Here is a 21,462-nt window from a genome sequence, read left to right as displayed (position 1 = left end):
AAGATAACATCGATGGTCATGAGCATAAGCTGGTATTTGTATGTAGCATTTCTGTCACGCCTGTACCTCGGTCAATATCTTTCAGAATTAATTAATAATTGGACCCAATCTATGGGGAAGACAGGGGGGGATACCTTCTCCCACTCTTTCACCTCCCCTTTTCCCTTTTGGTTGGTTACAACAATTTTTGAGAATTTTGAATACCCTTGGGATGTTCAGGCCAGTATATTCCTATTGCTAGGTCTCCTGAATGCTTTCCCACTCCTGTTCAGGGTTAGCAAAAATTTTTTCAAGAGTACCACCCAGGGATCTTCCCCAAGGCTGAATGGTCAGGGCTGGCATGGCATGTGGGAGAGTATGGGCGGGTATCTAGAGACCTTCTCACCCCCAATGGTTTGGAGCTTCATTCCCGAACAACTGCAGGACCCTGATAAAATGGTAGAATATTTGAAAGGAAAATGCTGTGGGGATTCTAAGGAGACACAACTTACTGCGCTGTGCCGGGCCCTGGCCACAATCTATCAAACACTGCTTGATAGTAGACAGCACCATCAGGGGGAAGAGAGGGAGAGCAGACCCACAGGCACTGCAGCTACCCAAACCCCTGCAACAGATACTGTGGCTACTCAAACCCCTGTGACAGGGACTGCAGCCGAGCCAAAAGACCAACGCGTAAAGGTATCAGTCACCCCTATACACAAGAAGAAATACACAAGGAAATCAGTTCACTTAGTGAGGGATGATGATGAACCAGGACCATCACGAGAACAGGAAGAAGAGCCAGAACCAGAAGTGATCACCCGATCCCTGTCCCTGAGTGAGCTGAGAGATATGCGGAAAGATTTCAGCCGCCTTCCAGGGGAGCACATCATTACCTGGCTGCTCTGATGCTGGGATAATGGGGCCAGTAGCCTGGAACTGGAGGGTAAGGAGGCCAAGCAGCTGGGATCCCTGTCTAGGGAAGGGGGCATTGACAAGGTGATTGGGAAGAAGGCACAAGCCCTCAGCCTCTGGAGGTGACTTCTTTCAAGCATGAGGGAAAGGTATCCTTTCAGCGAAGATGTCGTATGTCGGCCAGGTAAGTGGACCACCATGGAGAGAGGTATCCAGTACCTGAGGGAATTAGCTGTGCGGGAGATGGTTTATTATGATCCGGACAATGCACAGTTGCCCACAGACCCCGATGAAGTCCAGTGTACCCGACCCATGTGGCGAAAATTTGTGCGAAGTGCACCATCATCGTACGCCAACTCACTGGCAGTAATCGACTGGAAAAGTGAAGAGGCACCCACAGTGGATGTAGTGGCTGGCCGACTCTGGAAATATGAAGAGAGTCTCTCTTCCTCCCTCGTCTCGGCTGTGGAGAAACTGTCCCGGGAGGTCCAGCAATTCAGACCTGTACAGACCAGTATTTCAGCTGTTAGGAGTAAGTGTTCCTCTGCTCCAGGGAGGGGATATAGAGGGTACATGCCATGAGGCACCCTGTGGTTTTTCCTGTGTGAACATGGAGAGGACATGAGGAGGTGGGATGGAAAGCCTACCTCAACCCTACAGGCACGAGTACATGAGGTGCAAGGGAAAAAAAAAATCAGGAAGGGAGATTCTTCCAGGAAAAATGCCGCTCCAGTTTCCAGCGGGCAGTTCCCCAGACAGAGTAGAAGGCCTGGTCGTACTTATGTATACTTATGATCCTCCTGAAGTGACTTCTAATTAATTTTTACAAGGAGTGAGTAACAAATACTATAACCAGGATTAGAGGGGCCTTGCCTCCAGCCAGGTGGAGGAGAGGGACAATAGGGTTTATTGGACTGTGTGGATCCAGTGGCCTGGCACATGGTTTTCCATCCCACTTCCTCATGTCCTTTCCGTGGTCACACAGGTAAAACCACAGGGTGCCTCATGGTGTGTACCCTCTGTGTCCTCTCTCTTGAGCTCCTAATTGCTGAGGTAGGACAGTTGGGGAATAGGACATATCCTCTCTGAATTGCTGGAACTTCCGGGACAGTTTATCCACAGCCGAGATGAGGGTGGAAGAGCAACTTTATTCATATTGCCGGAGTCGGCCAGCCACTTCATCCATCATTGCCCCCTCTTCGTCTTCCCAGTCCATCACTGCCAATGAGTTGGCATATGATGATGGTGCGCTCTGTGCAAACCTCTGCCACATGAATCATGTGCACTGGACTTCATCAGGGTCTGTGGCTAACTGCGCATTGTCCGGGTCATAATAAACCATCTCCCACATGGCTAATTCCCTCAGGTACTAGAGATGTCTCTCCATGGTGGTCCAGTTGCCTTGATGACATACGCTGTCTTTCTGAAAGCACTTAACATAGAAAATGTGAAAAACCACCAAGACTTGTTATTGCCTTCACAATTGATGGCAAATAATTTTGAAGAGTTCCTGTCATTACAATGTCAGTACTAAATTTGAGGTTCAGCATTTCTTGTGCTAAACTGTGTTTTCTTTGAACACCATTGCATGCTTATTTGTAAGTTTTTGGTTCATTTATCTCTGTGAGATAAACAGGTATAGAAGCAGTAGCCTCCATTTCGGTCTTACTGCCTAAATCCAGTTGAAAATTGTTTTAAACAGGGAAAAAAATCAGACTGGTAAAATTCTTGTACAGTTAATTCCCTGGTTCCCTTATTAAAATGTAGTAACCACATTCACACAGCATATTCTGATTATATAGTACAATGGATAAATATTTTAATTATTTATTTTACAAGAGTTAGATGACTCAATAGTACAGGAAATGAAACTATCATTCCTAATTAGATCATATTACTGATTTAAGGCTATAATTTGTCTGTTGGATCAACAATGTGATCTTGCAGTTTCTAATTTAAAAAATGCTGCAGCTACAACACATAACAATATCAGTTGGATACATCATATTCCTTATCCCAATATAGCCAGCCTGGAAAGGAGCACTGAGGATATGCAGTACAAATTATTCAGAGCAGAAATTATGTACAAAACCATCTATTGCAAATATCAGTCTGAACCCCTGCAGATTTACAATCCTCTTGCAGCATGCTTATGACAAATTGTTTTGGTTTATTTTTTCTCCCTGTATCTCTCAAGATGATGATAGATAATATTTAACTTGTTTCAGTCTGTCAACAGTTTTAAACTGAACATGACCTGTGAAATAAGGCATTATAACTGTGTTTCATTTCATTAAACACAGCTACTTATTGTCAAGAGAACAGGTAGTCTCTCCAGGTTCAGGCTCACTTCAGTATTTCGCATTTAAACTTCATGGTTCAGCAATTTGGTTAATTTACCAATGAAGATAGAATAATATTGCAAAGTTAAAAAGGTGCTTCATCAGATTCGATTAAATCAGAATACATTCATATAAAAACATATATGTGAAACAGAGACATGATTTGTGCACATTCAATTCTTTTGTTATGCCATATTCCATTAAAACCCATTTTAAATTTTAACCCAGGGTTCCTCCATTTGAACCAAAGGGGTTTAGCGTGAGTGACTTGAATTGAATAGGCCCCCAAAACAACAGAGAAATTTAGGCTACAGTTATATTTTAAAAACTCAGATTACAGTACAAATTACAAGATATTTTAAAAATCTCTAAAAAGCAAACAAATTTTGGAATATTTTAAAATATCACAATGTTACAAGAACACAATCTGTCAGACTTAGCAAACTGAAAAATAATATAAAACAAAGAACAGAGATATAAAAAAGTAGTAATTTCTAATTATGTTCTTTGATTTTTATTGGTATTCACTTTACAAAGTATGACAAGCTTTTTCTAGTCCCTGTCACATTTTCTGTCTCTACATTTCTGTCTCTCAAGTGCAGACATAAAATTATTGTGGATATTCACACAACTAGAATGTAAGCTCTTCTGATAAATTGTTATCCTATATATTCAGTTTTTCTAATAAATCTCTTAAAGATTATATTAGATTACTTCCATAATAATTTAAATCAAATGAACATGATTTTTTTCAGTCAGTATTCCTCCTGTTTGTCTAACACTAACCAGGGATTCACACTGATCCCAAGTCAGTATAAAACAGAAGAGCAAAAAAAGCAAGTGGAGCAAATTAAAAATCACTCTTCTGAGACAGGTGAGAGCTATTCTTTTTTAATACACAAAACCAAAAATTCAGATATTATGAAAGTTTGAGGCAATAGAGTCGCAATTGACTTGAAAAGATAAATTCAGACAGCAACAGACAAACCAGAAAATTTACTTCTGTCTGGTGAGGGAGCACCAACAGAAGGAACTACCAGGCTCCTACACAAGTGTTCATTCTGCATATATTCTTTGTATTTTAGTGGTTCATGAAAGCAGGATAAACATTAAATAACAAGTGCAATATGTAATATCTATAAACATCACATTCTACATCAATAAGCTGATTCTTTACTAGAAAACAAATTATTTTTTACAGTAATATATGTAGTAATATACAGTGGGCCAATATTATCCTTCTGCTTCTGCTTGTTGTTTACATACCTGAAGAACCCTTTGTTGTAGTTTTGGACATCTCTGGCCAATTTCAATTTGAACTGAGCTTTTGCTTTTCTAACTGCATCTCTGCATGCCCTGGCGATGCCCTTATAGTTCTCAACAAGTATTCATCTGCTTTTCTCTGGTATGCTTCCCTTTTGGTTTTGAGCAGACTCAGAAACTCACAGTTAAGCCAAGGGAGTCTCTTGCTCTGCCTACTTCCCTTACCTTTAAAGGGGATGAACTGTTTTTGTGCTTCCAGGAGAGCGTTCTTGAAAAACTCCCAGCACTACAGTGACAAAGCAGTATATTACAGCTGCTTAAACTCAGTGCTGAGCTGGTTCTTCAGCATTTTAATACAGCATATTTTCTTTACTACTTGCCAAATTTATATTTGATCTGATGGGTTTGGCCTGGCTGTGTGACTTCTCTCTCTTTTTCCCTTCTGTAGCTTCAGGTTTAAGGACACCTATGGCAGTGCCATGTCCTTACCCTACTCCATTTGGCATCATGCCACATTCCAGTATGAATGGGGAGCTGACCAGCCCCGGAGCTGCCTATATCAGTCTACACAATATTTTCCCTCAAATGAGTGCAGCAGCTGCAACAGCAGCAGCAGCAGCTTATGGGAGATCTCCAGTGGTAAGCATTTGCTGCTAGTCTGTTTGGAGTTGAGAGCAATTCATGTTAAATGCAAGACCTGTGTTGAATCTGGTTCAGTCTCTTTGTAATTTGGGGAGCATGCTATGGAGGACATGGATTAAATTTTCTTTTGCCTATCTCCATCTTTAATACAACTTTTTGTTTTTCTTGGGGAAAACTACAGGTTGGTTTTGATCCACATCATCACATGCAAGTCCCAGGCATCCCTCCCAATCTGACAGGCATCCCAGGAGGAAAACCATGAGTATCAAACATTCAACTTCAAAAGTCAATGATCTACTGAGGTTGTGCTCCCTTGCTGGTTGGAATTCCCTTTAGTTACTGAAAATTATTGTATGAATAGGAAAAAATATAGCTATTTGGAAAGTGAAGGTGAAACACTGTTAAATCTTAAAAATGTATTTGTAAATTTGTTATGAAGACTAATAACAACTCACAAGTACTGGGTGGTATAGAGCAAAGCAGACAGTGATAAATGGAAAAAAGGAGCTGAACTTCAAAGTGCTTGTGGAGGGTTAACCCCAGTTGGCAACTAAGCACCACACAGCCACTTGCTCACTCCTGCACACTACCCCAGCAGAATGGTGGAGAGAAAAGGAAGAGGAAAAGCAAGACAACTCATGGGTCAAGATAAAGATAGTTTAATAAGCGAAGGAAAGACAAAGAAGAAAGAAAAAAAAAGACAAAAACAGTGATGCAAAGGCAACCACTTACCACCTCCCACAAGTAGAACCAATGCCCAGCCAAGTCTCTGAGCAACAGCTACCTTCCCTGAAAACCTCCTCCTCTCAGTTTTTATTGCTGAGCATGTTATAATATGGCATGGAATATCCCTTTGGTCAGTTTGGGTCAGCTGTCCCGGCTGTGTACCCTCCCAACTTCCTGTGCACCCCTAACCTACTCAGTGGGGGGGGCAGAGTAGGTAAAAGAGAAAGCCTTGACACTGTGCAAGCACTGTTCAGCAATTGCCAAAGTACTGATGCGTTATCAATGCTGTTTTAGTCATAAATCCAAAACATAGCACCATATAGGCTGCTATGAAGAAAAATTCCATCTCAGCCAGACCCAGTACGGTGTTACATGCTGAATCTATTTCATCTTATATAGAAATGCAAACTGGAATAGGATCTCAGCTTTCCATCTTTGCTGTACTCTGCCTCTCAGTTCAAGAAATAATTTCTATGTTCACAAAAGCTAGGCAATCACTTGCAAACTTACCATCTGCTATAAACAGCAGTCCGAAAAGGAACACTGAAATGTTTTGTTTGTTTGAAAATATTGAAAAGAATTATGGTATCATAATCTTCAAATTTATCCTTGATGGAACTGACTGTAAAAGGCAACTACTCTACCAGACTTCACTTGTTGTGAGTCTAGGAAAGGAAATTACACAGATATGAAGAGCTCTTTAAGACAGAGGAAAAAATAAAACAGTGATACAAATCATATTGATCCAGATTTTCTGTAAGGGTCCTCAATTTCCACGTCTTGTGTGACACTTGCAAGAAACTGTGACCAGGTAATATTGGAAAGGTTGAAGGGTAGGGGATGTACTTTTTGCCATTCCTTTCCTCTCGTTAATGTATTAATGTGTTTGTGGAGCAGGGTGGAGGGTATTCACACACCTGAATGCATGTGACTAAATATGCTCACCTGCCAGTGAGTTTGCAGATACATAAGATTAATAACATATCATGGGAAAAGTGATCAATCCTAGTACCTATAACTTCTCTTATATAAATGCACCATACAAATCATAGTCTGAATCCCACTCTGACATTAGTTATCATCTCAGTTTGCTTTTTTTGCTACTTGCTCTGCCCTGGTAGCTGACTGAATAATATGATTTTGGAACTTGGTGTATGATAGATTCTAGGATTAACTGTTTGCATTATAAATTCTATAGAGCAGAAATCTTCATCCTACACATTTGGTGGGCACAAAAATTTTCTGCCGTAATGTTCAAATATTCTCAATGTTCAAGTTCATCCTTGGTGGAGCTAGTTGCCCAGAACAGGTGACCCGCTCTACAAGGCTTTGGTTCTTATGGTTGTAGGCTCACAACAAGTAACATTTGAGACAACAAGTAAAGTCTGGTAGTCACCTTTTACAGTCAGTTCCATCAAGGATGAATTTGAACATTATGGTGGACAAGAAGTTGAACATGAGCCAACAATGTGTCTTTGTGGCAAAGAAGGCTAATTGTACCCTGGGCTGCATTAGGAGGAGCGTTGCCAGCAGGTTGAGGAAGATGACCTCTACTCGGCACTGGTGAGGCCAAACCTCGAGTCCTGTGTGCGCAAACTGAAGCACAGGAGGTTCCATCTGAATTTAAGGAAATACTTTTTTAATGTGAGGTTGACTGAGCACCGGAACAGGTTGCCCAGAGAGGTTGTGGAGTCTCCCTCCTTGGAGATATTCAAAAGCTACCTGGACACAGTCCTGGGGCACTGGCTCTAGGTGGCTTTGCTTGAGCAGGAGCATTGTCCCAAAAGTGGGATCATTTACCCAGTGTGCAGTACACCAATATATACACAGAGCAGAGGTATTTTATTTGTTTCATGTCTGTGGAGACATGGGTGCTAGGTGGTAATTCCACAAAGCTAGCACACCACACACAATCTACCACATATTTATCTTGTTACAGGATTAGAAAAACCCACCTAAATTTATGTTAATTGGTTATTAATTACCACATCATCTACTATTGGTTAAGCATCTTTAAATTAGCACTCATGCTCCTTGAGGGTGGTGGTGGGATAATTTGCATAGTCCTTTAATTGGGTGGGTGGTCAGTCATGAACTCCCCCAGTCACCTTTACCTTTCCCCTAGTTACTGCTGATTCTTGTTGACTTCAGGTCTCTCTGGCAATCACCCAGCTCTCAGTGCCTTCTGGGGCAGGATGTTTCCTTTTTATCAGTGTTTCAGCTCTTCTTCAAGGACACTCTTTAGCAAAGCATGCTTTTTATCAGTCTTTCAGCTCTTCTTCAAAGGTATACTCATTAGCAAAGCAAGGTAGTGTATTTAACCCTAAATTAAACAGTGTCTAAGCACTAACCCAAACACATTTCTGTCCCTGTAAAGTGGAAAAATTCTACTTTATGGATATTGGGGGGGTTGGACCAGATGACTTCCAGAGGTTCCTTCCAAACTCAGCCATTCTGTAATTCTGTCAAATGAGAATTCCACAGATAGAGAGAACTCCCTGCTTGCATCCAGCTTGAGTTAGGGGAGGAGGGGGGGAGAGAAATAAAATTATGTGATGCAAATTGAAATCAAACCAGTTGAAGTTCTGTTGCACCTCAAAGGTTTCTGAATTTCAGTGACATATTGATGACTGTTTTAAAGGAGAGTTGTGTTTAAATGTTTGTCAGTTATAAGGACTGAAACCTTTGAAATCTATGATCATGATAAAATGACCATTTATTTTCTTCATCTGAAGTACAGTATTTTCACAGCTATCATTCAGGATTGTTGGTCTGTCATTTACTCTTCCCTTAAAGCACAAGTTGTGTAAATTCTCCAGGCTGTTGAGTGTTTGTTGAAATGGAATGGGCAGTGTGTGTCACATCAGAGAACTAGCTACCTAATAACTCTACTTTGGAGATGTATGCAAAAGCTGAGGATAACACAAAATATAAATAGAAATGGTAGCTAATGTAAAAAGAAGAAAAAAGTGCTCACCAGGTGTTTATAGTGTCAGATATTTCCAAGATGCTTAGAGTGTTTCAAATAAGCAACATGCAATATTAGTTCACGGTGTTTAAAAACAAACAAACACAGCAACAGTGTACTGTAACAGGTACTGGTATGGAATGATGAACAGAGTGAGAATAACGTAGTCACAAATCATTCCAGAACTAAGATTTATTTTTTTAATTGTTCAAATATGTTAATTATGTACTTTATAAGCATGGTAAAAATTACTGTGGATGATGAAAATATCATATATTAAGTGCTCAACATGGCTCTGTGGAGAGTGACTGAAACTTTATACAGAAATTAGAAAGGATGATAATAAAGTTCCACTTGTTTTGTGGGGTTCTTTTTACAGATTTCAGGTCATCATCAGCTTTTTTAGTACCTTACTGTAGGAAACAGGAATTAAATAGATAATTAAGATCTTTCATTTTTCTGTAGTGACAACTAAACCCAAAATTCTACTCATATAGGCAATTTGCTGCTTCTAACAATCTGACCTACCCTTTCTTGAATGTGACTAATGTAAAAAATGGAGAATGATGATCCAGTCTGTCACTCAGATCTGTCAGAACAAGAAACAGAGGGCAGGACAAGGACAGTGTGTAAAGCTCTGGGAGTAGGACAGAAAGGTGAAAATGCAGTTGTATTTTATTCTGCTGAAAATTATTGTTCTAATATTAATGTGCTATTAATCTTAAATAAGAAATAGTTGAATTCTGATATCTGCCTTCTTCAGTAACATTCAAGCAACAATTAAGGAAATGATCTTTCTAAGTATTTCCATAAATTTTTTTTTTTGGTGAGCTATTCTCATCCTCACCATTGTGACAATGGGCTTTTCATCAGTACTACTGTGATTTTTTTAGGACTAAGGAGATTAAAACCTTCCATTAAGTATACATCTATATCTGTAGGTGAACCCTCTTGTAAAGTTTGTGCTCTTGTAATAGATGTGACATGTCAGGGAGCATCTAAGAACAAGACAATTTCACAACCTAACTGGTCTCCTTGGGAAATATTTTCGGATGAAGGTGTTGATAGTTTATTCACAGATGGCATAACTGGCAGTCATAAAACATATTCTTTCACAGTGAGAGCCTTGATTCTGACAAGAGAAATTGGGATTTGTGGTGGTTGTGTCTGTTCTTAAAAAACAAGCCTGGAAGAAAGAAAAAATCCCAGTGTGTTTTTTGCTGGTCTGTCATGTCAGATGTCAGCAAGTGTGCCTTGAGGACTTAAATCCTTGACAGCGGTAGTTTCAGTGCACTTTTACATACAGTGCTAGGTAATTTCACTCAAGCTGTGTGGGACTGCATTCAAGTCAGCTTGGCAGTGCTTGTTGAAGTTCACACATTAGAGTCAGTAAGGGAACACCCAAATATCCCCTGACATTCAGCTATCCCCTTAATATTCTGCAAGAGCCAACTGATTGTTTCTGTCCTTGACAGCGGCCCTGATCTGTCTTTCCTTCTCTTTTCCACATGTGCTGGTCTCTCCACACACTGAGTTTAAGAAGAGAGACATGTATCCTCATTCATGCCAGAAATCTTCATCATATGAGTTGTAAAAGCTCATTTGATTGGTAGATGATCCTTTGATTCATAGATGATCTTTAACTTGCCACATTAAAAGAGAAAGAAAAGTACCCAAGCATATGCTTTGAGATCTGTACTGTAGGTATCTGAATAATTTGTTCTTCAAATTATTGCAAAAAATGCAAGAGGAGCTAGATGCACAATATGAATGCCCACAGTGGTGTATTGGGTTTGTGTGGCAAGGTTTTGGTAGTGGGGGGGGGCTACAGGGGTGGCTTCTGTGAGAAGCTGCTAGAAGCTTCTCCTACGTCCCATAGAGCCAATGCCAGCTGGGTCCAAGACAGACCCACCACTGGCCAAGGCTGAGCCAATCAGCGATGGTGGTAGTGCCTCTGTGACAACATATTTAAGAAGGGGAAAAAAAACCAAAAACAACCCACCACCAGGAGCAATTGCAGCCAGAGAGAGGAGTGAGAAGATGTGAGAAACTCTGCAGACACTAAGGTTAGCGAAGAAGGAGGGGGAGGAGGTGCTCCAGGTGTTGGAGCAGAGATCCCCCTGCAGCCCTTGGTGAAGACCATGGTGAAGCAGGCTGTCCCCCTGCAGCCCATGGAGGAAGGATGAGGGGGTGTAGAGATTCCACCTGCAGCCTGTGGAGGACCCCACGCCAGAGCAGGTGGAGGCACCTGAAGGAGGCTGTGACCCTGTGGGAAGCCTGCACTGGAGCAGGCTCCTGGCAGGACCTGTGGACTCATGGAGAGAGGAGCCCATGCTGGAGCAGGGGAAGAATGTGAAGAGTCCTCCCCTTGAGGAGGAAGGAGTGGCAGAAATGACGTGTGATGAACTGACCGCAACCCCCATTCCCGGTCCCCCTGTGCCGCTGGGGGGAGGAGGTAGAGAAATTGGGAGTAAAGTTGAACCCAGGAAGAAGGGAGGGGTGGGGGGAAGGTGTTTTTTAAGATTTAAGCTTGTTTTCTCATTATTCGACTCTGATTTGATTGGTAGTAAATTAAAATTAATTTTCCCGAGTTGAGTCTGTTTTGCCCATGATGGTAACTGGTGAATGACCTCTCCCTGTCCATATCTTGACCCACGAGCCTTTTGTTATATTTTCTCTGCCCTGTGCAGTTGAGGAGGGGGAGTGATAGAGCAGCTTTGGTGGACACCTGGCATCCAGCCAGGGTCAACCCACCACAAATGGAAAATTATAAGCTGTTGATGTGCATATGTATGTGTACATGCATACTGCACACACACTTCATTCTCTTTTTTTAAATAGGCTTGAAGAACAGCTTATTAAATCACTCTCCTCTCACCTCTTTTCCTTCCCTCCACCCCCCATCCCCCAGAGCATATTCATTTCATGTAAGTGCAAACGGTCAGATGCAGCCTATTCCTTTCTCTCCTGATGCCCTCATCGGTCCAGGAATCACTCGCCATCCCTGTCAGATCAGCACTCTGAATCATGGGGAAGCTGTGTGTGCAGTTACCACTAACAACCCCACAAGACATGCATACATGGGTGGAAAGGGGTTCATCAAAGTCTGGGACATCAGTCACCCTGGCAACAAGAGCCCTATCTCTCAACTGGACTGCCTGGTAAGTGAAGTGGCATATGACCACGGAAAAGGTAGCAGATTGTGTTAAGATTGAAATGATACTGTTAAGGTACAAAAAACAGTGGCTATTTGAGTGTTGTCATTGAAATCAAAGATTGATACTTCATTTGTAATTTTGTCATTTATTTTAGAACTGAGTTAGAATTATGTTCCTTGTAGTACTTGTTTTTCCTCCAGAGAATTTAAACATACTTAATGTAATAAAATTGTATTAGTAGGGGGAAAGATCAAAGACAGCACATACAAACTTTGACATTTGTTGGCAATCTTAAAGCTTGATATTTTATCATGTTAAACATTGCTGTCTTGCAGCTGCATTCTCAGAGAATATTTGAAGATCGTGTCACATTTTGTGTTTATGTATATGTGTGAATGCATTGCCCTGTCTTAATGTGACAATTAAAAATATCCCTGAGTGTTATTCACAAATTATTTGAATGTGTTAACAAGATGAACCATTGTTAGTTTTTCTCATGTCATTTACCAGTTCTTGGTAAGATGTTGCTTCTTGTTACAGAGGCTGTTAAATGAGAACTGTGCAGCATGTGTAGAGATATGATGAGTTGCTACACAAATTGATACACAAATGAAGAAAATTGCCCAAATATTTTTTTCTCTGACATCTCCTAGAAAGTGACAGCAATTCTCACTGGAACAGAGGGGGAGGAGGAGGAGATGTTCAGGGAATTTGGGATTCCCCCATGCTGAGAGGTTAATGTGCTGAAATAAACAAAGTATGCCTGTCCTGGTTCTGGCAAGGATAGAGTTAATTTCACAAGGAGTCAGGACAGGTGAGCCAAGCTGGCCGGGGGCTATTCCATACCATGTGACATCATGCTCACCATAAAAGGGGGCTAGTCGGGCAGGGGCAGGTTCGGCGTGTCGGCGTGGCTCCGGGACGGGTCGAGGGTCCGGTCGGTCGGTCGGTCGGTCGTCGGATCGGTAAATCGTTCTCTGTTATCACCCATTGTTACTATCTGTTATCAGCACTGTTGTTGATTGTTTCCCTCTCCCTTTGCTGTCCCAGTAAACTGCCCTTATCCCAACCCTCCAGGCTTTGCCGTTGTTTTTCCGTTCTCCTCCCCATCCCGCTGGGGGAGGGGTGAGCGAGTGGCGCGTGGCACTTAGCTACCGGCTGGGGCTAAACCACGTCAGTCCTTTTTGGCGCCCAACGTGGGGCCCGAGGGGTTGTGACAACGACAAGTCTGACCCAAGTGTGTTAAAACAAAGTTGTTCTAAGCATTTATAATGTTATTGAAACAGTCACTGGTCATAATGATGTTCTGTTTGGTCACATGGCTCTGGTTTGTAAAGCCGTGTTTACTCTATGCAATCCCTGTGGTGCTGTTTATCACCTCTGGGAGAGGGGTTCGTGTTCTCATGTTGTTGTATTGTGTGATAATGACTTATGATAAGATATCATTGACAGTCATGGGTCTGAGCTGGTATGTGTATGTAGCATTTCTGTCATGCCCGTACCTCGGTCAATATCTTTCAGAATTGATTAATAATTGGACCCAATCTATGGGGAAGACAGGGGGGGATACCTTCTCCCACTCTTTCACCTCCCCTTTTCCCTTTTGGTTGGTTACAACAATTTTTGAGAATTTTGAAGACCCTTGGAATGTTCAGGCCAGTATATTCCTATTGCTAGGTCTCCTGAATGCTTTCCCACTCCTGTTCAGGGTTAGCAAAAAATTTTTCAAGAGTACCACCCAGGGATCTTCCCCAAGGCTGAATGGTCAGGGCTGGCATGGCATGTGGGAGAGTATGGGCGGGTATCTAGAGACCTTTTCACCCCCAATGGTTTGGAGCTTCACTCCCGAACAATTGCAAGACCCTGATGAAATGGTAGAATATTTGAAAGGAAAATGCTGTGGGGATTCTAAGGAGACACAACTTACTGCGCTGTGCCGGGCCCTGGCCACAATCTATCAAACACTGCTTGATAGTAGACAGCACCATCCAGAGGGAGAGAGCAGACCCACAGGCACTGCAGCTGCCCAGGCCCCCGCAACAGGCACTGCAGCTACCCAAACCCCTGCAACAGGCACTGTAGTCGAGCCAAAAGATCAACCCATACCAGTATCAGTCACCCCTATACACAAAAAGAAATACACAAGGAAATCGGTTCGCTTAGTGAAAGATGATGATGAACTGGGGCCATCACGAGAACAAGAAGAAGAGCCAGAACCAGAAGTGATCACTCGATCCCTGTCCCTGAGTGAGCTGTGAGATATGCAGAAAGATTTCAGCCGCCTTCCAGGGGAGCACATTATTACCTGGCTGCTCCGCTGCTGGGATAACGGGGCCAGTAGACTGGAACTGGAGGGCAGGGAGGCCAAGCAGCTGGGATCCTTGTCTAGGGAAGGGGGCATTGACAAAGCAATTGGGAAAAAGGCACAGGCCTTCAGCCTCTGGAGGCGACTCCTGTCATGTGTGAGGGAAAGGTATCCTTTCAGCGAAGATGTCGTATGTCGGCCAGGCAAGTGGACCACCATGGAGAGAGGTATCCAATATCTGAGGGAATTAGCTGTGCAGGAGATGGTTTATTATGATCCGGACAACGCGCAGTTGCCCACAGACCCCGATGAAGTCCAGTGTACCCGACCCATGTGGCAAAAATTTGTGCGAAGTGCACCATCATCGTATGCCAACTCACTGGCGGTAATTGACTGGAAAAGTGAAGAGGCACCCACGGTGGAGGAAGTGGCTGGCCAACTCCGGCAGTATGAAGAGAGCCTTTCTTCCTCCCTCGTCTCGGCTGTGGAGAAACTGTCCCAGGATGTCTGGCAACTCAAAGAGGATATATTTTACTCCCCACCTGTACAGACCTGCATTTCAGCTGTTAGGAGTAAGCGTTTTTCTGCTCCAGAGAGGGGATATAGAGCATACACACCACGAGGTATCCTGCGGTTTTACCTGCGCAACCACAGAGAAGACATGAGGAAATGGGATGGGAAGCCCACCTCAACCCTGCGGGCACGCGTACATGAGCTACAAGGCAAGACAGCTGTAAAAAGGGACGCTTCCAGAAGGAATGCTGCTCCAGTTTCCACCGGGCAGCCCCCCAGACCAAGTGAAAGGCCAGATCGCACTTCTGATCCTCTTGAAGGGACTTCTAAGTCCTTTTTGCAAGAGGTGAGTAGTGACTATGACGAGCAGGATTAGAGGGGCCCTGCCTCCAGCCAGGTGGAGGAAAGGGACAATAGGGTTTATTGGACTGTGTGGATCCGATGGCCTGGCACATCGAACCCACAAGAGTACAAGGCCCTAGTGGACACGGGTGCACAGTGTACCCTAATGCCATCGAACTATGAAGGGGTGGAACCGATATCTATTTCTGGTGTGACGGGGGGATCCCAACAGTTGACTCTGTTGGAGGCTGAAGTAAGTCTAACTGGGAATGAGTGGCAAAAGCATCCCATTGTGACTGGGCCGGAGGCTCCGTGCATCCTGGGCATAGACTACCTCCGGAGAGGGCATTTCAAAGACCCAAAAGGTTACAGGTGGACTTTTGGAATAGCTGCCTTAGAAGCGGAGGAAATTGAACCATTCTCTAGTTTGCCTGGTCTCTCGGAGGACCCTTCTGCTGTAGGGTTGCTGAAGGTTGAAGAGCAACAGGTGCCGATTGCTACTACAACTGTGCACCGGCGGCAATACCGCACCAACAGAGACTCCCTGGTTCCCATCCACAAGCTAATTCATCAACTGGAGGGTCAGGGAGTGATCGGCAGAACCCGCTCACCCTTTAACAGTCCCATATGGCCAGTGCGGAAGTCCAATGGCGAGTGGAGGCTGACGGTAGACTATCATGGCCTGAATGAAGTCACACTGCCCATGAGTGCTGCTGTGCCAGACATGCGAGAACTTCAATATGAACTGGAGTCAAAGGCAGCCAAATGGTATGCCACAATTGATATAGCTAATGCATTTTTCTCGATCCCTTTGGCAGCAGAGTGCAGGCCACAGTTTGCCTTCACTTGGAGGGGCATCCAGTACACCTGGAATCGACTGCCCCAGGGGTGGAAACACAGCCCCACCATCTGCCATGGACTGATCCAGACTGCACTGGAAAAGGGCGAAGCCCCAGAGCACCTGCAATACATTGATGACATCATTGTATGGGGCAACTCAGCAGCAGAGGAAGTTTCTGAGAAAGGGAAGAAAATAATCCAAATCCTGCTGCAGGCTGGCTTTGCCATAAAACAAAGTAAGGTGAAGGGGCCTGTGTATGAAATCCAATTTTTAGGCATAAAGTGGCATGATGGGCGGCATCAGATCCCTATGGATATTATCAACAAAATAGCAGCCATGTCCCCACCAACCAAGAAAAAGGAGACACAGGCCTTCTTAGGTGTTTTTGGTTTCTGGCGAATGCACATTCCGAATTACAGTTTGATAGTAAGCCCTCTCTACCACGTAACCCGGAAGAAGAATGATTTCAAATGGGGCCCTGAGCAACGACAAGCTTTCGAACAAATTAAACAAGAAATAGTTCATGCCGTAGCTATTGGGCCAGTCTGGTCAGGACCAGATGTGAAAAATGTGCTGTACACCGCAGCCGGGGAGAATGGCCCTACCTGGAGTCTCTGGCAGAAAGCACCAGGGGAGACTCGAGGTCGACCCCTGGGGTTTTGGAGCTGGGGATATAGAGGATCCGAGGCCCGCTACACTCCAACAGAAAAGGAGCTATTGGCAGCCTATGAAGGGGTTCGAGCTGCTTCAGAGGTGATTGGCACTGAAGCACAGCTCCTCTTGGCATCCCGACTGCCAGTGCTGGGCTGGATGTTCAAAGAGAGGGCTCCTTCTACACATCATGCAACCGATGCTCCGTGGAGTAAGTGGGTTGCACTGATCACACAGCAGGCTTGAATAGGAAGCCCCAGTCGTCCAGGAATTCTGGAAGTGATCACAGACTGGCCAGAAGGCAAAGATTTCGGAATGTCGCCGGAGGAGGAGGTGACACGTGCTGAAGAAGCCCCACCATATAATAAACTAACAGAAGATGAGAAACTATATGCCCTGTTCACTGATGGGTCCTGTCGCATCGTGGGAAAGCATCGAAGGTGGAAGGCCGCTGTATGGAGTCCTACACGGCGAGTTGCAGAAGCTGCTGAAGGAGAAGGTGAATTGAGCCAGTTTGCAGAGGTGAAAGCCATCCATCTGGCTTTAGATATTGCTGAAAGAGAAAAGTGGCCAACACTGTACCTCTACACTGACTCATGGATGGTGGCCAATGCCCTGTGGGGGTGGTTACAGCAGTGGAAGCGGAGCAACTGGCAGCGTAGAGGCAAACCCATCTGGGCTGCCCCATTGTGGCAAGATATTGCTGCCCAGCTAGAGAAGCTGGTTGTAAAGGTACGTCATGTAGATGCCCACGTACCCAAGAGTCGGGCCACTGAGGAACATCAGAACAACCAGCAGGTAGATCAGGCTGCCAAGATTGAAGTGGCTCAGGTGGATTTGGCCTGGCAGCGTAAGGGTGAATTATGTAACTGTCTACACAAGCTGTGGAGTACAGCTTTCTTGAATCATTTGGGGTTGGGTTCAGTTTTTCCCATTTTGATGCTAATTAAGATAAAATCTCTCTCACTACTGAATTTTGTAGATCAAGTTTAAGTAAGTACTTCCCTAATGTAATTTTGTGGCATTAAAACACTTTATCGTTGTCATAAGTATAAATGGCTCATTAAAACCGGGAAGGAATACAGTATGGATTGGTCTCATGTTAATGCTGTTTTCCTTTCCTTCCCCATGAGTAATATCTTGATGGCTTCTGTCTCCACAGAACAGATATTGCTACATCCATTCCTGCAGTTTGCTTCCAGATGGCCGCACCCTGATTGTTGGTGGGGAAGCTAGAATGTTATCCGTTTGGGACCTGGCAGCTCCAACTCCACATATTAAAGCAGAGCTAACATCTTCTGCTCCAGGTTTCTATGCCCTAGCTGTCAGCCCTGATTCTAAGGTTTGCTTCTCTTGCTGTAGTGATGGGAACATTGCAGTGTGGGATCTGCATAACCAGACATTAGTAAGGTAGGTTGACAGAACTGGATCATTAGGTTGTGAAGAATTAATTAGACATAGACTTATATGCTCTTCTACTTAAATATATTCTTTTCTTAATGATTTCAACATAACTGCTTTCAATATTTCATCACTGGGCAGTAACCATGGTAACACCTGGTAATTCTATATAGTTTGTAGGTTTTGAGAGTTTCATAATTCCAGGCCTATCAAGCAGCCACAGAACTTTAATTGCCTAAAATGAGCTGGTGTTGGCATTGTTGTTGGTTCTTTGAACAGGTGGATTTCTTTGTTTCCACTGTGCTCACACTCCAATCTCTTTAATCAGTGCTCTTGCAAGTATTTCTTGGGTAAAGATGTGTGTAAATGCCTGCATTGCACACTTCAACATCTTGGGAGTATGGGTTGCTATTCAAAACTAATGTACAGTTATCTAGGAGCCAGTAGTACAAAGCTTCCCTATATGCTGCACTGTGTATATATTATTATAAATAGTATATCAGTATTGCATGTAAAGGTGGGCTTTTCCCAGCTGATGCTCCCATTTAGAATGCTCTATTTTTAAACCTTTTTAATGACCTGCATATTCTTTTTAAAGAAAGTGAATTTTGACTATCATGCTACATTCCTTCAGGGGGAATGTGGTATTTCCTGTCAAATGGTGAGTGTCACAGTCAACAACAAAGATCCCCAGTATATCTGACTCTTAAAGTGTGCTTCTTGAAATCAAATTAGTGATCAGATGTCTGGCATGATTGCTTCATGAATTCATCACAAAATTCACATGGTCATTTCAGAATTAAAATTAATCTGATTGCTATTAGAATCTATGTTACTGTTGTCTTTAATAGCTGAGTGTAAGAGACTGAAACAAAAAGGAGATATTTGGAGTACGTGCTCAGAACTGACTGTTCCCACTGTGAGAATGTACGTATCTTCTTTCAGTGTTTTCAGGCAATTTCAGGGCCACAAAGATGGAGCCAGCTGTATTGACATTTCTAATGATGGCATCAAACTATGAACAGGAGGCTTGGACAATACAGTCAAATCCTGGGACCTCAGACAAGGGAGACAGCTACAGCAACATTACTTTACATTGCAGGTTCAGTCTCAGAAGCTTTGACATGTTAAGAAAAAATGTCGAGGTTTTATAAAACAAGCACTTAAAATAGAAAAAAAAAAAAGGAAAGAAAATGCAGGTTCAAAGAAAATTCCAAAAGAATTTTTCACACTCAATTTTTTTTTTAATATGACAGCTAAATATCTTTCTGGATTATAACCCTGTTTGACAGATAAATACTTCTCCCATGAGAGCAGCAGAGAACTGTTTTTATAAAAGAATTGCTAGATTAAAGTGTTCCTGTGCACAATCTGTTACCATTTCTTTTGATCCTTGTTCAAAAATATTTTAAAAACATATTTTTAAATGCTGTCAGATAAGCTAGGACATTAACTTTTGTAGCTTTATTCAGTGCTTTATTATTACAGTTTTAATTGAACTTTGTTTACATTAACTAATTTATCTTGATTGTTATAGTAATTGGATTAGCATGTTTTTAAAACTGTGTAGCAGACCAAAATTTGGTTTTGCATAGTGTTAACAGTGTAGCAGGAGTCAATTTTGAATATCTCAAGCTCATTTAAGCTGATTGAAGCATGTGCTGTGCTACTTCCAGATCTTTTCATTGGACTGTTGTCCAACTGGTGAATGGTTGGCAGTGGGAATGGAGAACAGTAAGGTTGAGGTACTGCATGTTACTAAACCAGACAAGTATCAGCTGCATCTTCATGAGAGCTGTGTGTTGTCACACAAATTCACTCACTGTGGTAAGCAAAGCTTTCTATACCAGTATTTTCCCTCCTGAGAAATTTATTCAAGATCACCTTTGAATAAAAATAAGGATATTTAAGAACTAGATGTTAAGTTTAAATATTAAAATTTATTAAAATGTTTCTGTGTGACTGTCTTTTTTATACAAACTACTTATGTTGTGAACAAACATCTTAGTGTAACAAGATTAAAATGTGACTGTTCTTTGCATATGTTTTTCATTGATGTATGAATGAATTGGGTTTATGACTAATCTGTTTCTTGGGGTGCATTTCTTGAAAACAAACCACAAATATAACATTTAAATGATTTTTTGCAGGCAAATGTTTTGTAAGCACTGGAAAAGATAATCTTAATGCCTGGAGAACACCTTATGGAGCCAGTGTATTCTAGGTAATAATCTCCTAAAAGCTGTTTTCCACATTATGGAGCAGTAGAGTTGTACTTCTTAGGGTCTGCCATTAGCTTAAAGGATTTTAAAATGGAAACTCTTGTCTTATAATATGTTTCTTTAAGATTTTGTAATTAAAGAGGCAGAAAAGACAATTTAGACATATATGTTATATAGAGAAAACATACACTAAAACAGGAAGCAAAATGTGACAATATGCATGCCTAGACATTATCTCAGAAAAGATCCATCTGCATGTTGATAGAAAAGTTGGGAGAAACAAAGCTGCTATATCCTGTTGTGTCCTGTCTTCCATTCACCTGCTGTACACTGTTGCTTATGCAAAGTCCACCATAGTATCTTTTCATATGTGCATCCTCCCTGGTAATTTAAATTTTTTTGTGCAAGGGTTTTGTCTGCTGTGTTGGGGAAATACTGAGATGAGATAAAGTTACTTCTGTGAACTCTCTTTCATATATATATGTTGGTCAGGCTTTGTAGTGCTTCATAAGGATTTATGGTTTAAAACAAAAAAGGGAGGGAAGAAAAAGACATTAGCTTTTGACTCCTTTTTTGCAAGGGCTAACTTATAAAATTTGAATACTCATTATTTATAAAATGTATAGAAGGGTCTGCTTGCTTTTTTGTTTGATAGATCTCTAGTTCCGTAGCATTAAATAAAACATTCACTGCCCTTTTTTGTTGCCATAAAGCTTTAGGTGAGACAAATTTGGAGAAATAGTCTTGTAACAAAAGCTGCCATCCTTTCACTTCCACTCTGAATCTATAATGCAGATATTTAAATGAGCCTTCCCATGCATTCCCTCTATAAACTCTTCTGATTAATCTTCAAGTCTTTTTATGGATTGAAAAGAATTTTTTTTTCTTGCAGTCCAAAGAATCCTCATCTGTGCTTAGCTGCGATATCTCTGTGGATGACATAGTCACTGGCTCTGGGGACGAGAAGGCTACAATTTCCAAAGTTATTTATTAGAGACAAATTTGAATGCAGACAGGACTCCTTCTTGTAGCACTTTTGCTGTATATTCCTTTTTTTCCTTTCCCAAACTGAAAATTTTAATGCTCATCACAGTTGTGGAATTTTCCCCCCTCTTAACCTTCCATTAAATTGTGAATGCTCGTTTAGAACTTGTGATACCAAGTTACCAGATATCCACTGGGAAGAAGATGGAA

The 21,462-nt window shown here is 42.3% G+C and overlaps 1 pseudogene; it reads left to right on the top strand.

Annotated features, from left to right (window-relative positions):
- Positions 1 to 4,955: 4,955 nt before the first annotated feature.
- LOC142599205 (transducin-like enhancer protein 4) lies at positions 4,956 to 21,262 on the top strand (annotated as a pseudogene).
- Positions 21,263 to 21,462: the final 200 nt, after the last annotated feature.

Source organism: Balearica regulorum, chromosome W, assembly GCF_011004875.1.
Source record: "Balearica regulorum gibbericeps isolate bBalReg1 chromosome W, bBalReg1.pri, whole genome shotgun sequence".
Taxonomy (NCBI): domain Eukaryota; kingdom Metazoa; phylum Chordata; class Aves; order Gruiformes; family Gruidae; genus Balearica; species Balearica regulorum.
This window is presented reverse-complemented; position numbering and strand designations above follow the sequence as displayed.